This window comes from Furipterus horrens, unplaced genomic scaffold, assembly GCF_987537825.1.
Source record: "Furipterus horrens unplaced genomic scaffold, mFurHor1.1.pri manual_scaffold_2, whole genome shotgun sequence".
NCBI lineage: Eukaryota > Metazoa > Chordata > Mammalia > Chiroptera > Furipteridae > Furipterus > Furipterus horrens.
In genome coordinates, this window is record NW_028327172.1 from 174,040,051 (window position 1) to 174,054,439 (window position 14,389).

At 34.9% G+C, this 14,389-nt stretch overlaps 1 long non-coding RNA gene and 2 pseudogenes across 1 annotated transcript in view; all 3 read left to right on the top strand.

Annotated features, from left to right (window-relative positions):
* The window catches only part of LOC150020026 (uncharacterized), a 47,291-nt gene that overhangs the window by 20,561 nt on the left and 12,341 nt on the right, over positions 1 to 14,389 (top strand). The gene's annotated exons all lie outside the window — the stretch shown is intronic.
* Positions 1,903 to 3,337, top strand: LOC150020027 (uncharacterized; annotated as a pseudogene).
* LOC150020028 (large ribosomal subunit protein eL8 pseudogene) lies at positions 12,838 to 13,616 on the top strand (annotated as a pseudogene).

Below are 14,389 nucleotides of genomic sequence, written 5' to 3' on the forward strand. Positions count from 1 at the left end.
CCATAAATCTTGTCTTTACTTTTTTTTCTTTTGCTCATTTACCTGTATTGTCTTCTTTGATGCTTCCATAGGGTTTTTAGACCATGGATGAAATAAATGTGATTGTGGTATCCTCAAGTGTGCCTGTGATGAATTCTGAGGAAACTTCTGAAATAACTGCAGTTGGTTCAATGGTAGGAGTAGGCCTAGGTTCAACAGCAGCAATGGTGTTGACCATAGGGATAACTGTCTTATCCTGAATTTTCTTTGGTGGAACGGCAATAAATGATGGATGTAGGTATGGGTGACATACCACAGTGGGTGGGTAGATATTTGGCAAGGCTTGCCATTGAGATATTTGAGTATGTGGTCTAACTGATACTTGTTTTGCATAATATGGGATAGACATATATTGGTTATTAATTGGTACAGCTGGCCTATATTGGTAGTAATTGAATTCGGAATGAGGATATCTCTTCAGAATATAATGAATTGGAATATATTTTACTGTCTTTTGATCAAACAATCTTTTACCATTCTCACGACACTGCAAAAAATAAATTATGCCAAATTGTATTACTGTAGAGTAGAATGTGGAGATATCTTAAATAAGATTTTTTGAAATAATGTTATAGTATTTAACCTTAAGTACAGTATTAAAAGTAGCAAACCCAGCAAGCATATTATTTATAAGATTTGATGTGTCGCTTTCTTTCCACTCAATTTTTAACAAATATTAAAAATCACATTAGTTTCAAACAAATTAGATGACCTAATCTATAATGTAAACCACATTGGCAGATATGAAGAGTGCTCAGTAAATGTTGAGCATTATGGTAAGTGCAACAGCTATAAAAATCTCCTAGAGAGCTTTGACATATTATACATAAACAAACCACACAGAGAAATATATATGTTTTTATATAGATGTGTGTATGTATATATGCAGTCTCACCACATATTAATAATTGTTTAAATTTTAATTTATATGGATATTCAGGTGAGGGGACTTTTTTTCCTAAACTAATTATAGCAGAACAATAAAATAATATGATGTGTGTGGGAGAATTCGTGGATTTATACTTTAACGTTTTTCAGTTTACTGTTATCCATTAAACATCATTTAGGGAATTTTCTATTTTTATTGGTCTCTGTTCTGATTATGTGTAGTTATCAAATATGTTTTCAGATTTTCCTGTGTAAATGGAAACAAATCAACAAAGTTACACTACAAACATTTCTCATAAAGAGAAACATTTAAATATATTAATTTAAACATATTTGGGAAACAAAAGGAGGAAGTAAATACAAGTGCAGGATAATATTCAAATGTGCTCAGAGCAGAATGTTTCCCAAAGTCTTAAAAAATAGGCTCGAGAGACATTAAATTAATTTTCTTCTCAATTTTAAATTCTCAGGCAGTTTTATCATTTGCTCAATACACATGAAAATGGAAACCATATGACTTAGGCTATAAAATGTCTTTAAAATTTACAGATGAACATTGAGGTTGATTCATATGATGGTTTGCTGAACAGTTTTTACAATAATTACTAGATTCTTTATGGAGTTTATTTATTTAGTTTTTAGACAGAGGTATTATTGAACTTTGCAGAATTGTTGTACTTGGAAATTCATTCTCTAGCAGAAATAATTAAAGTAAACTTACAGTTGGTTGTTCCTGGTTTTGCACCTCTGTATCCTGGTGCGGTTCAAAGAAATAATAAGAAATAAGAAGTTTATTAAAAAGTAAGGCAGATCTAGATTTTTTGTTTGCCTTTAAATACTAAAGACAAAGCATGTTTTTTTTTAAAATTATAGTATTGTAAAATACTGTAAAACATTTTCCTTAATCTATAAGGTCTGTGAACCACTCAAAAGCAATTTACTAATTAAAATAGCTATAATGGAGGGCGGAGCAGGCAGAAGTAGAGTGAGGAGTGGCTGCATTGCCTAGCCGAGAAGGCAGGAAACCGAGTGGGAGCAGGAGCTGGGTGGGCACCATGGCTGGGATCACCACCATCGAGGCGGTGAAGCGCAAGATCCAAGTTCTGCAGCAGCAGGCCGATGATGCAGAGGAGAGGGCCGAGGGCCTCCAGCGGGAAGTGGAGGGGGAAAGGCGGGCCCGGGAACAGGCTGAGGCTGAGGTGGCCTCCTTGAACCGTAGGATCCAGTTGGTTGAAGAGGAGCTGGACCGTGCTCAGGAGCGCCTAGCCACTGCCCTGCAAAAGCTGGAGGAAGCTGAGAAAGCTGCCGATGAGAGCGAGAGAGGTATGAAGGTTATTGAAAACAGAGCTTTAAAAGATGAAGAAAAGATGGAACTCCAGGAAATCCAACTCAAGGAAGCTAAGCACATTGCAGAAGAGGCAGATAGGAAGTATGAAGAGGTGGCTCGTAAGTTGGTGATTATTGAGGGAGATTTGGAACGCACAGAGGAACGAGCTGAGCTGGCAGAGTCTAAGTGTTCTGAGCTGGAGGAGGAGCTGAAGAATGTCACCAACAACCTCAAGTCTCTTGAGGCTCAGGCAGAGAAGTACTCTCAAAAAGAAGACAAATATGAGGAGGAGATAAAGATTCTTACTGATAAACTCAAGGAGGCAGAGACCCGTGCTGAGTTTGATCGGTAGCCAAGCTGGAAAAGACAACTGATGACTTGGAAGATAAACTGAAATGCACCAAAGAGGAACACCTCTGTACACAAAGGATGCTGGACCAGACTCTGCTTGACCTGAATGAGATGTAGAGCCACCCAAGTCCTGCCCTGCCGCTGCTCCTCCCTGTGACCCTGACTCCGCCTGAGGCCAGCCTGCCAGAAGCTGACCTTTAAACTGAGGGCTGATCTTTAACCGAAAGGCTGCTTTCTCCTTTTGCTTTTCCCTACCCGCCATCCTCACCCAATTTTTTTCCACCCCTCTCCCCCCCGCCAGACTGTCCTTGCCTCTCCCATAGATTACAGTTGGGCTAGAGGTTGAGCACCTTTGGGAACAACATTTAAGGGAATGTGAGCACAATGCAGATTGTCTTTAAAAGCATGTTGTGATGTACACATTTTGTAATTACCTTTTTGTTGTAGCAACCATTTGTAAAACATTCCATATCCATAGTTCTCAAGTAGCAGTCTAATCCCTTTCACTTTTAGAAGGTAATTTTTCAGCTTAACCCGTATTGTCTTCTCCACAGAGGCGGGAAAGGGTATGGGCCTGCCTTACTGAGAGCCAAACAGAGCCCAGAGAAAGACTCACTGTGGGGCATCACTGATTTGTGCAGAGTACCAGCCAAACCAGAAAGGTGATTACAGGAGGAGTTAGCCAAAAAAAAATTGATGTTCAGGTTTCAGCTTTAAGGTAATTTTTTTTTTCATCAAAAGTGACCAAATTAAAATGGTGATACCTCTGTCTGAGACCAAATCCTTGTCCCACCTCTACCCCTTTCTCAGTGGCTCACAAAGTGGATTATGTGCCCCTGATGTTGAAGTGACCAATTATTCGCTCTCATGCCTCCTTGAAAGAAAGAATATTATGTTTTTGCCACTGATTTAACCATATGAAACTCATCTCATTACCCTTTTCTGGGTCTGAAGCTGCTGTCTCTAAAAGTGCCATCTCATTGTGCTTTTTATCAGTTAGTGCTGGAGAAATTTTGAATAGTTTATGTACAAAACTGTTTTTAAATTTTATATTATTTTGAAACTTCGCTTCTTTGGGGTTGGGGCGCACTGGCCACCCCATCTGGCTGTGAAAGTGCTCTACAGTCTGGGCTGGCAGTGTGCTGATGTTTAAGTTTCTTTCCTTACCCAGTATCCCCTTATCAGTGAGGTTTCTGTGAGGTCTGTTAGGTTTGCATCCTTCAGCTTATTGGCTTAAAATGTACTCTGCTTTGATGTGGTCTCTTTGGGGACCGATTGGCAGAAAGAGAAACCAATAGTACAACTATTTTGGTACTGAAAATTGACAAATGTCTTTTTAAAATAAAGAACCAGTCCCTCCAAAAAAAAAAAATAAATAAAAATAAAATAAAATAAAATAGCTATAATGAACCTCATGGTTAAATTGTCTTAAAAAATCATTGCCTAGGGAGAAATATTCAAAGTTGAAAATGATATGATGATCTAACTTTTGTGCTAACAAATTTATTTGATATTTGTTTAAATAAAAAATATGAAAAACATATAGGGGGAAACCCAAAAAATCCCAGAATTTATTTATAAAAATTGTATATTTATTTTTACATGTTTAAACTTCAGTCACCTTCAAAGTACTCTCCATCTGATGCAATACACCTACTGAGACATTTTTTTCCACTGCAGTTTTTGAACATGTCAGTTCTGATGTCTTTTAATGCTTCTGTTGTTTCTTGTTTCACCTCTTCCACATCAGCAAAATGTTTCCCTCTGAGGAATTTTTTCATTCAGGGAAACAAAAACATGTCACTTGAAATTAGATTTGGTGACTAGAGAGGGTGGGGCAATGGGGCCTTGTCTTTTTTGGTCAAAAACTGCTGAACACTCAGCATGGTGTGAACTGGTGTGCTCCTAAATCACCCATCATGAAATGGGCAAATGTGTTGAAAGTCTCCAAAAAAAAATTCACTGATGCCAAACTCAGCCTCTCACAACAATGCCAGCTGGTACACTGATACGGATGGGTTCCTAGAACACTCACCTAGAGGGGAAAGCCTGTACTACAAGGGGTCTGCCCTCCAGAAGATAATTTTGGTATTTTTGTTTCCCTTCATATTTATTTTATATTAAATGTATATTTTTAAAAATAAGAGGAGCATAAAACATACTTTCTTTTTCTGTTCTACTAAGATGACTTATGAGACTTATGTAGATTTAAAACAATAGCCTCTAGCATAACATCAATATATAAATATTATACACATACTAGTGTTTTTTAAATCAAGTTTTATTTGTTTTTATGGTACTTTTATTAATCTGGTTTTCAATGTGTCTAGAAAACCAAGAATGAGAAAACAATTTTCATAGATGCTTATACAAGTATATATACAGCTTTAAAAATTCACAAGCACCCTGGCTGATGTGGCTCAGTGGATTGAGCACCAGCCTGTGAATCAAAGGGTTGCTGGTTTGATTGACAGGGCACATGCCTGGGTTGCAGACCAGGTCCCCAAAATGGAGCACACAAGAGGCAACCACACATTAATGTCTTTCTCCCTCTCTTTCTAAATAAATAAATAAAACATTTAAAAAACAAAGCAAACAAAAAAAATTTTGAGATAAGGTCATAATATAAAATATTTTTTTTAATGACAGTTCTAGTTGAGAACTTGTCACACATATCCCTTGAATTAAAAAAAAAAAAAAAGATTGTAGAAACCTTTCTAAATTTGTAGGTACAGAAAATTAGAAATTTGATAAAAATAACAAAATTTAGGTTGTATTGAGACAGACTTCTTTTTCTCTAAATTTATACAATTACTAGTTTAAAGTTTAAATAGTGATATAAATATTATGGAGACTTCTTCTATATTAGGAATTCTGATCATCAAAATCTTTTAACATAATATCAATCTACATCATTTGTTTTTGGTATATGTTATTTAATATCTTGTATCTTTTTTTGGAAAACTATTAATCTCATAATATTTTCCCATAGTTTTCATACATGTTTATGGTTGAAAAATAAATGATCGATAATTACGTCATAAAATGTTTATTTTTTACTCTTGTTAACCATTAGTCTTCTTTCAAAAAATATTTTATTATAGAGATAAATAATATATGTGTACCAGTCATCTTTTTAAATACTTTTATTAATTCATTAAGATAATTTTTTTTTAAATGTGACTTTTGAATGGGGGGTTGAGAACAAAAATTCTCTGATAGGATTATCAAATTGTCCAGAAATGTTGTGCCAACTTATAATGCCACCAATAGGATATAAAGTTGTGCAGTTCATATCATATTTGCTAATATAATTATTATTTGAACCATATTTTGGAGAAAGAAATAAACGAGTACATAAAGGATCCTATAACATTGCTCTTTTAATTTGTATAACATTGACTACTCATAACATTTAATGATAAAATCTATAAATTTTTTGTTCTTTGTTTGAGTTACTTGTTAAAGTCCTTAGGGCTTGAAGCTTTTGTGAAAATAAGAGGAGTGTCTGGGGCCTAGAGCAGGCTCTAGTAGCTCAAGAAGAGGTTGCTATCGGTCAGCTAGCTGTGGATCATTTCCTAATTTAAACTTTAATTCTTATCATTTAAAAAGATAACTAAAGTTCTAAATGTGTAGGTGGCCACAGTAGAATGAAATTTCAAAGAATGAATGAAAGAAATTAAAAATGAGTCATAGTAACTCAAATTTTTAAAAAGTTTGACTACAAGAATTTATCTAATAGAATAGCTTAAGAGATATGAACTTAAAAGCAAGTCCAAGCAAATAAGTGCCTGGAATCCCCAAATGAACATGAAAATAAAACAGAGCACTGGTCAAAACAACAATAAAAATTAGTCAAAACATTAAAAAACTTTCTCTTGGTCTAATAGCTTTAACACACAACATGTAATTCAAGAAAATGCCTGAAAACCATAAAGTTGTTTATGTACATGATCACTGGGAAGAAATCAGTCAGTTGACATAATGTGAAGAGTATAACAAAGGATACCATAATGTTTGAATGTTAAGGGTAAATATATCAAGGTCTTTGAAATTGGGAGTAAAGCTTGAATGAGCTTCTAATCTTTTGTGATTTCTGTATTCTTTATAAATTATTTTTAGAGCATTTTATAATAAAAAATTTTTAATATTGCTTTTTTCCCCTTTGAATGTACTTCTTCTATAACATTAGGATTTTAAAGATTTTCTATACATGATAAAGAGTAATTTCTTAATTCCTCGGAACTAAAAGGATATTCAGGAGAACATGACTTTAATTTTATAATAGAAATAAATATAAATTACTTAAGAAAATAGATCTTGTATACAGTTATTTTGTTCTATAAGGTATAACTGTATTAGAAATTTACATAATTAAAGTCATTAAATGGAATTTCTTAAAGTATTAATATAAATTGATTAGATAAAATGAACTCACCAAAAATGGCAGGGTTAGTGCCAGGATATTCACTAGAAAAAAACTTTTCATAATTATGTCTAAAAATAGAAATAAAAGTATTAAATTAAAAGAATCTGTTAATAATTTAGGAATGATTTGGAACAATGTTTTCTTTTTTTTAAGGAAATAAAAGCTAATTGATAGGTAGATTTAGCCAATATGGAAATGTATTATATCAAAAGCTTTAGAATAACCAAACTTGGAGTATAAGACTCTCAGCTGATTTCTCAAAAGAAACTCTGCAGGCAAGAAATATTCAAAGTAATGAAAAGCAAAAACCTACAACCATGATTACTCTATCCAGTGAAGCTATCATTCAGAATAGAGAAGGGCAGAGAAAGTGCTTCCAGGACAAAGTAAAACTGAAGGAGTTCATCAGATCCAAACCACTGTTATATGAAATGTTAAAGGGACTTGTTTAGGAGAAAGAGAATCAAAACTATGAACATTAAAATGAAAACTGTATCACAACAGCCAACAGCAGAAGCTAGGGAATCAAAAGAAAGGCAAACTAAGTAGGCAATGAGAGTGGGAAAAGAATTATAGGTATGGGGAACATATTGCGGAGAGATCAGTGGGGAGAGGGAAGGAGGGAAAGAAAGGGAGATGGTGCAGGAATTAAGCATAGTAGGAGGGAATGGAGTAGACAGGAAGATGTTGAGAAAAACTATATGCACAACCAATGGGCATGGACTAAGGGGGGGTACAACTGGTGGAAGGGGGGGTCACTTGGTGGAGGGGAACAAAGGGAAAAGAAATTGGGACAACTGTAACAGCATAATCAATAAAGCATATTAAAAAAAGAAATTAATAAATTCTTTGTGTAAGAGATAATATGTAAGTGGGGCTTGTCCTTGCAGATATTAATACAATAGTTAGAGAAAATTTTCAAGTAGAAGAGAAAGCCTTGAGAATATCCATGGACATTACACATAAAGAGTTTCATGAGAAGAGAAAGATAAAGTTGGGAAGAAAGTTTGTGGCAGAAAAGGGACAGGTCTTATTTGCCAGGTTAAAGCGTTAAGCATGGCTTTATAAACAACAAAAGCCAGTTGAGTTGTTTTGAATTAGAGAATGATGTGACTATACATTCCTTTAGAGAATTGAGTCCTATCTGAGACTCTGTCTCTACTTGTATAACTTTGGCAAGTAATTTACCTTGCCTAGGCCTTATCTTTCTTGCTTATAAAATGAAATGAGGGTTTAAACTAAGTGATTTCATAAATTCTATGATTTCGTGATTGATAAAACAGGAATATGTAAGGTGAAGGGGAGGGAGCATATTGTGAAATCATTTTTTAAATAATTTGCCTTTCTAATAATCATAAATAATATGATTAACTTTATTGTTTTAATGAGCAGTATAGATATGACAATCGTGGCTTTTACTAAAATATTTAAAGAAATAAATTAGTCTTATCTTTCTAAACAAGTATTGGGGTGTTATACCTGCCTATATGATTCTTTTAATAAATTGTCTTTTCAGAAAGATATATGTAGCACTTCAAACTTTTAATATTTAAGTGCATATTATATTTTTGAAGTAAATACTAACTATATTTAACTATTTTTTGCAATTATTGATATGCCATACTAATATAGACTTGAGCTTTGCAAAGGAGGGTCGCAGAGTTTAAGTCCAGGCTAGGGAAGGAGAAACACATCGGTCTGCGCTTGCCTCAGATTCTCAGGTAATAATGAATAGGAAGGTTGTCTACTAAACTGACTTTAGAACCTCTGATAGGATATCATTAAATGGAAAATAACTCATGTGAACTTAAATTTGAACAGCCTATATCAAATTCAAGTTTCATTGATAAGGATAGAGTTCCTTATTAATTCCCCACCTGCCTGTTAACTTTTTTTTCAATTTAAATATATTTGACATATAACACTCTGTAAATTTAAGGTGTGCAATATGTTGATTTGATATATGATTGACATAGTGGTAATTAGCACCTTTATCAGATCACATAATTATAATTTTTATGGTTGGAATAATTAAGATCTAACATCTTAGCAAGCTTGATGATTATAATACAGTAAATATAGACAGCAATATTATATTACAGTCACCAGTTAACTTTTAAGATTATAGACTAAACTATATTTCCATGATGTATCACAGACTCCTTTTCAATTCAAACATTCTGTAAAATGATAGCAATTCCTCCCATTTTAGCATAAGCAGAAATCAAAGAGATATGATCATATTTAAGTTATCACTTAGTTAAACCTATGAGTATTTAAATTTGCCTTATGGTGAAACAGTAGAATTAGTTAGCTCTTATGAGGATATGAAAGGCATATTTTAAAACAATAGTTATAAAAAATAAAATTATGACATTTGGATAGAAATAGGATTTGAAATTAATTAAGGGATCCATGTGGATTACTATAATACACCGATCTTCCTTACAAGTTAGTCCTCTATATTTGTCTGTAGAGATAGGTTCATTGTCTTGAACACCTTTTCTTTAGAATTTACATTGTTTCCAGTTGTTTAGCCAGTATCAAACATTGGTTTTAACCCAAAGTAAAATTAAAGATAAATTTGATGATAGTATCATACAAAATCGAAGGTTTAGGTTAGAAATTAATCTCAAAATGATGTCAATATGTATCCAAGTTTAACAATTTAAAACTCAAAAAAAAAATAAAAAAGAAAATGTACTTTTAAAATAACTTTGGTGCTGTTATGACTAACTACTTAACTGTGAAAAATAATTGTTCTCTCTTGATGTTTTAATACAATTACCTAAGATTCAGCTCAAAGTCCCTTGTGGGACTTTTCCTAATTTGTGTAGGCAGAGCTTGTTTCCCCTCTGGTTTAAAAACAAACAAGAGCTCTGTAAGTGCTTTATTGGAGCATGTATTTATTGAAATCATATACATGTTTATTTCCCCTCACTAGATTGTAAGATTTTTAAAGCTAAGATAGTTCCTTGTCCAAATCCCTAGCTTTTAGCACAATGCTTGGCACAAAATAAGTATTTACTTTTTTAGAGGTTGAATAAAATCTGAAACATTATATGGGAGACATGTGAGTCTTCTCTCCAAAAAACTAACAGAATAGTAGAGATGAATTTAGCTCTCTGTTTACTTTTCTATAAAAATCTTTGTCAATAATCAGTGGTGCTTAGTGTATTTATAACTGATTATATTTTAAACTAGCATATTTTGTTCCAGGACACTCTAATTTTATCAACATTTTTAATGGGGATCATTCTATTGTCAATTTAGTTTTGGAAATGTAGTTAAGCAAAATGATTTGTTAAACTGGCCTTCTCAAGAATTTTATCATATGTATGTATACTGTAAATTTCCAATGGCTATTTGAGGATGAACATTTATTTTGGGGGCCATCTGGTGAAAATAATGCTTCAAGAAACACACTTTGGGAAGCAGTGCTTTTGTGTGGATCTTATCCCCATAAACCACTAATTTACAAAAGAAAATGGAACTTTGGTTGACTGGCTTGTTGAGAAACTGTTCCACCAATCACAATAACCAAAAGTGTCAAGAGCAGGAATGATGTTGCTCAAATCCAGTGGGGGAATAACTGATTAATTTTAACAGAATGTATTTGCTTCACAAATCTAGAAGTTAAAAAAGTTATTGACAGTGTGTTCTTTTCTTCCCAGAAAGTTACAATGACATAATTTGAGGTGAACAAAAGTTCTAATATGAGAGTTAAAGACATATATCAAAAACTTTCACACACACACACACACACACACACACACACACACACACACACAGGAAAGACAGTAAATTACAGAGTTGGTCCTCCAAAAGTTCAGAGCTGCCACTGTTTGCCTTTGGCCATTCTTCACACTTTGATTCCCTACCTTCTTTATGGCCCCTTCCTCTATGTTTCCCATTACTGCCTTTCTTCAGTCATGCACTGATCTCTAATCTGTCAGCTGTAAGGATGGGAAATGCTCCCTATAAAATCAATTTACCAAATTATATTGAGGACAGTTTGATCCTCGTCCTGTCCCTTCCATAGTTTTAACTGGGATTACTGACTTTAATATCAAATAATGGATATTTATTGTTTGAACTGTTTCTTTGCTCAAATTAAGCCAAAGCTCATTAGGCCGACCTTGATTGGTAGCCAGTTTATGGTTCATGGCAGAAGACGTTCCGTCATTGACGCAAAGGGTCTCAGCTATGTACAATTTAAACTTGGGCGGAGAAATGTAATCTTTGTTCAAAGAGAATTTTTATAATTTCCTGATAATTTATCTGTGGGGACAATGGCTGCCATTGTGACACACTGGAAGACTCATTGTGCAATCTTGCTGGGTGACTTTTGTCATATACCATAAGAAAGTTTATTTTCAGCACCACCGGCTACCTTTTCCTCCTTCAGAGTTTTGTTTCCAAAGTGTTTATTATGGAAGAACTGATGATCAGGACAAATTACTCCTCAATAAAATCCACAAAGATTTTGCTATGTGCATTTACTTTATATGAAAGAGAAAATATACTTGTTAAAGTAAAAACCTATAAACTTGTATTTTTTCAAGGCTGGCACAGATGTTAAATCCTTAAGACATAGACATGTATACTTTTTCTGATGCTTGCATTGTCCTGGAACAAGTAATTTTAGTCACAACTTGACATTTATGGGCCCTACAATTTCAATAGAAGAGTATGGGTGTTAATGTTGTGAGTAAGGAAGGACTGTTACCATATAAATACTGATTTTAAGAAGTTTTTGTTTTATTTGACAAAAAGAAACATTTTTATAACATATGTTCATATGGGTCAGCAATAGGAAAAGAAATAAATATTTTTGAAAATTTTATCATTATATTTCATTTCTTAAACATTCACGAGTACCTTCTGCTCTGCTTAGTACTAGGGAATAGTACTATTATTGTGATACTCCAGGAACTTACAGTCTCCTCAAGGTGGATATAAATATAAATGCATGAGTTATTGGAAGGTAAAACACAGTAAGTTTCATAAATAAGTGAAAATAAAATGCAGTGAGGAAGGGTGAAAGTGGTGAGTGATTCATTGTGTTTGGAGAGATAGAAGACATTTTCTCATGAAAGTCATAATATTGGATTTGGGTTTTGAAAGATAAACTGGATTTACTCACTAAAACACAGGAATGGACATTCATTGAAGACAGCATAGTATAAGGGAAGGCACAGCTGTGGGAGAGTGAGGGCCAGTTATGGGGAATGCCAACGGCCTGGTGTGACAGCAGGGGTGTTAGAGAGGCTGGGCTGGTGGCAGGGGAGTTTGAAAAGAGCTTCAAGATTAGTATGGGGAAGGCCTTGAATGCCATGCAGAGGAAAATGGATTTTATATTGTAGGCAATAAGAAGCCTTCCAAGGCATTGGAGCAAGTCAGAAATATGTCAATACATGTTTTGAAAAATCACACTGGTGGCAGTGTGACAGAGAGATCAACTGAGGAAGAGATGGGTGGCTGTTCCTTTTTTAGCATGGCTTTGATTTTTCCTCCTGCAATAAAGTGAAAACATATGGAGTTAACTAGTTTTTGGCCAGGCCATCACGGAGTCCTGGACTCAGAATTTGTTTACTAGATATGCAGCTGAAACAGAGGCATAGGAGTTGGAATAGCCTGGTGTTGTATTTCTTTTCTGCTACATACTAGATCTATGACTGGGTAGGTCCACAGAACTTTCATGATCTTCAGTTTCCTCATGTTGAAATGCGATTACTGTATAGAGGTTAAGTAAAGATTTGATGATATAATGACTCAAAGAAAGGACTTTGGATCCCTCCTCCTGCTGCCTGAGATGCTGGAGAAGAAGGCTAAGGGGAAGAAGATGGCATTGGCCCTTGCCATCATCAAGAAACAGGAGGCCAAGAAGGTGGTAGATCTAAAAGCCCAATAATTTTGGCATTGGATGGGACATTCAGACCAAAAGAGACCTCACTGTCTTTGTCAAATGGCCTGGCTACATTTGGCTGCAGCAGCAAAAGGGCTATTTCTGTAAGTGTCTGAAAGTGCCCCTGCCGTTAACCAGTTCACCCAGGCTTTGGAACACCAAACAGCTACTCAGCTGCTCAAGTACTGACCAGAGACAAAATAAGAGAAGAAGCAGAGATTTCTGGCCTGGGCTGAGAAAAAAACTGCCAGCAAAGGGGATGCCCCCTCCAAGAGGCCATCTATCTTTCCAGCAGGGGTTAACACTGTCACCACCTGGGTGGAGAATAAACAGGCCCAGCTGATAGTGATTGCACATGATGTGGATCCCACCCAGCTGCTTGTCTTCCTTCCCACCCTGTGACCTAAGATATGGGTACCCTACTGCATCATCAAGAAGAAGGCCAGGCTGGGGCACCTGTTCCACGGGAAGATCTGCATCACCTTCACAGAGGTTAACTTCGAAGACAAAGGAGTGCCGGCTAAGCTGGTGGAAGCCACCTGGACCAATTTCAGTGAGAGAGATGATGAGATCCATTGCCACTGGGGAGGCAACATCCTGGGTCCAAAGCTGTGACTTGCATTGCCAAACTGGAAAAGGCTAAGGCTAAGGAAAAGGCCACCAATCTGGGCTAAATGTACACTGTTGTGTCTTCTGTACATAAACAGAATAAGAATTATCCTTTGAAAACAAAAGAAAACAGAGAGAGAGAGAGAGAGAGAGAGAGAGAGAGAGAGAGAGAGAGAGAGAGAGAGAAAGGACTTTGTAACCTACCAGGATGATAAAGATGCTATTTTTAGTACCTCATCCATTGTCAGTGTTTTGAAGTTACAGAGAATACTTGAGTTCTTTTGATATCGTTTACCAATGCATCAAGTTTAATACTCTACTGTGAATAAATAATAGATATAACTGAGCAATTGAGACTCAATTAGTCATATTTTTTTTTGAATTAAATTAAATCAACCTCTGGCTCTATTAATGCAATCAGTGCAACTACTGAACATAAGCTGCTGAAGAGACTTTTATTCAAGGTATTTCCAGGGCTGGTTGATTTTGGTTACCTCCACTCCCCATACTTTCCCTAGAATGTTTAGTTATCAAGAAGGGTGTATTAAAACTTGTTAAAATTAATTTTTCATTACTATTGGTAATGCACATTTATAAACTAGGAAACCATGATCTTCTTTTTTATGTTAACAAAAGAGGACCACTAAAGAAATCAATGAGAGAATACTGTATGTAACTTTATATTTATTTTTCTTTTATTAACAAGATTATTGATTCTTCAAGGAAGTGGCTCATGTTCAATTTTAGTGACCTGAAATAAATGACAGGCATACAGTTATTAATTCTAATGGGTCACCTCCTTGTGAACTTATAACATTTTTTGCTTTTTAATTACTAG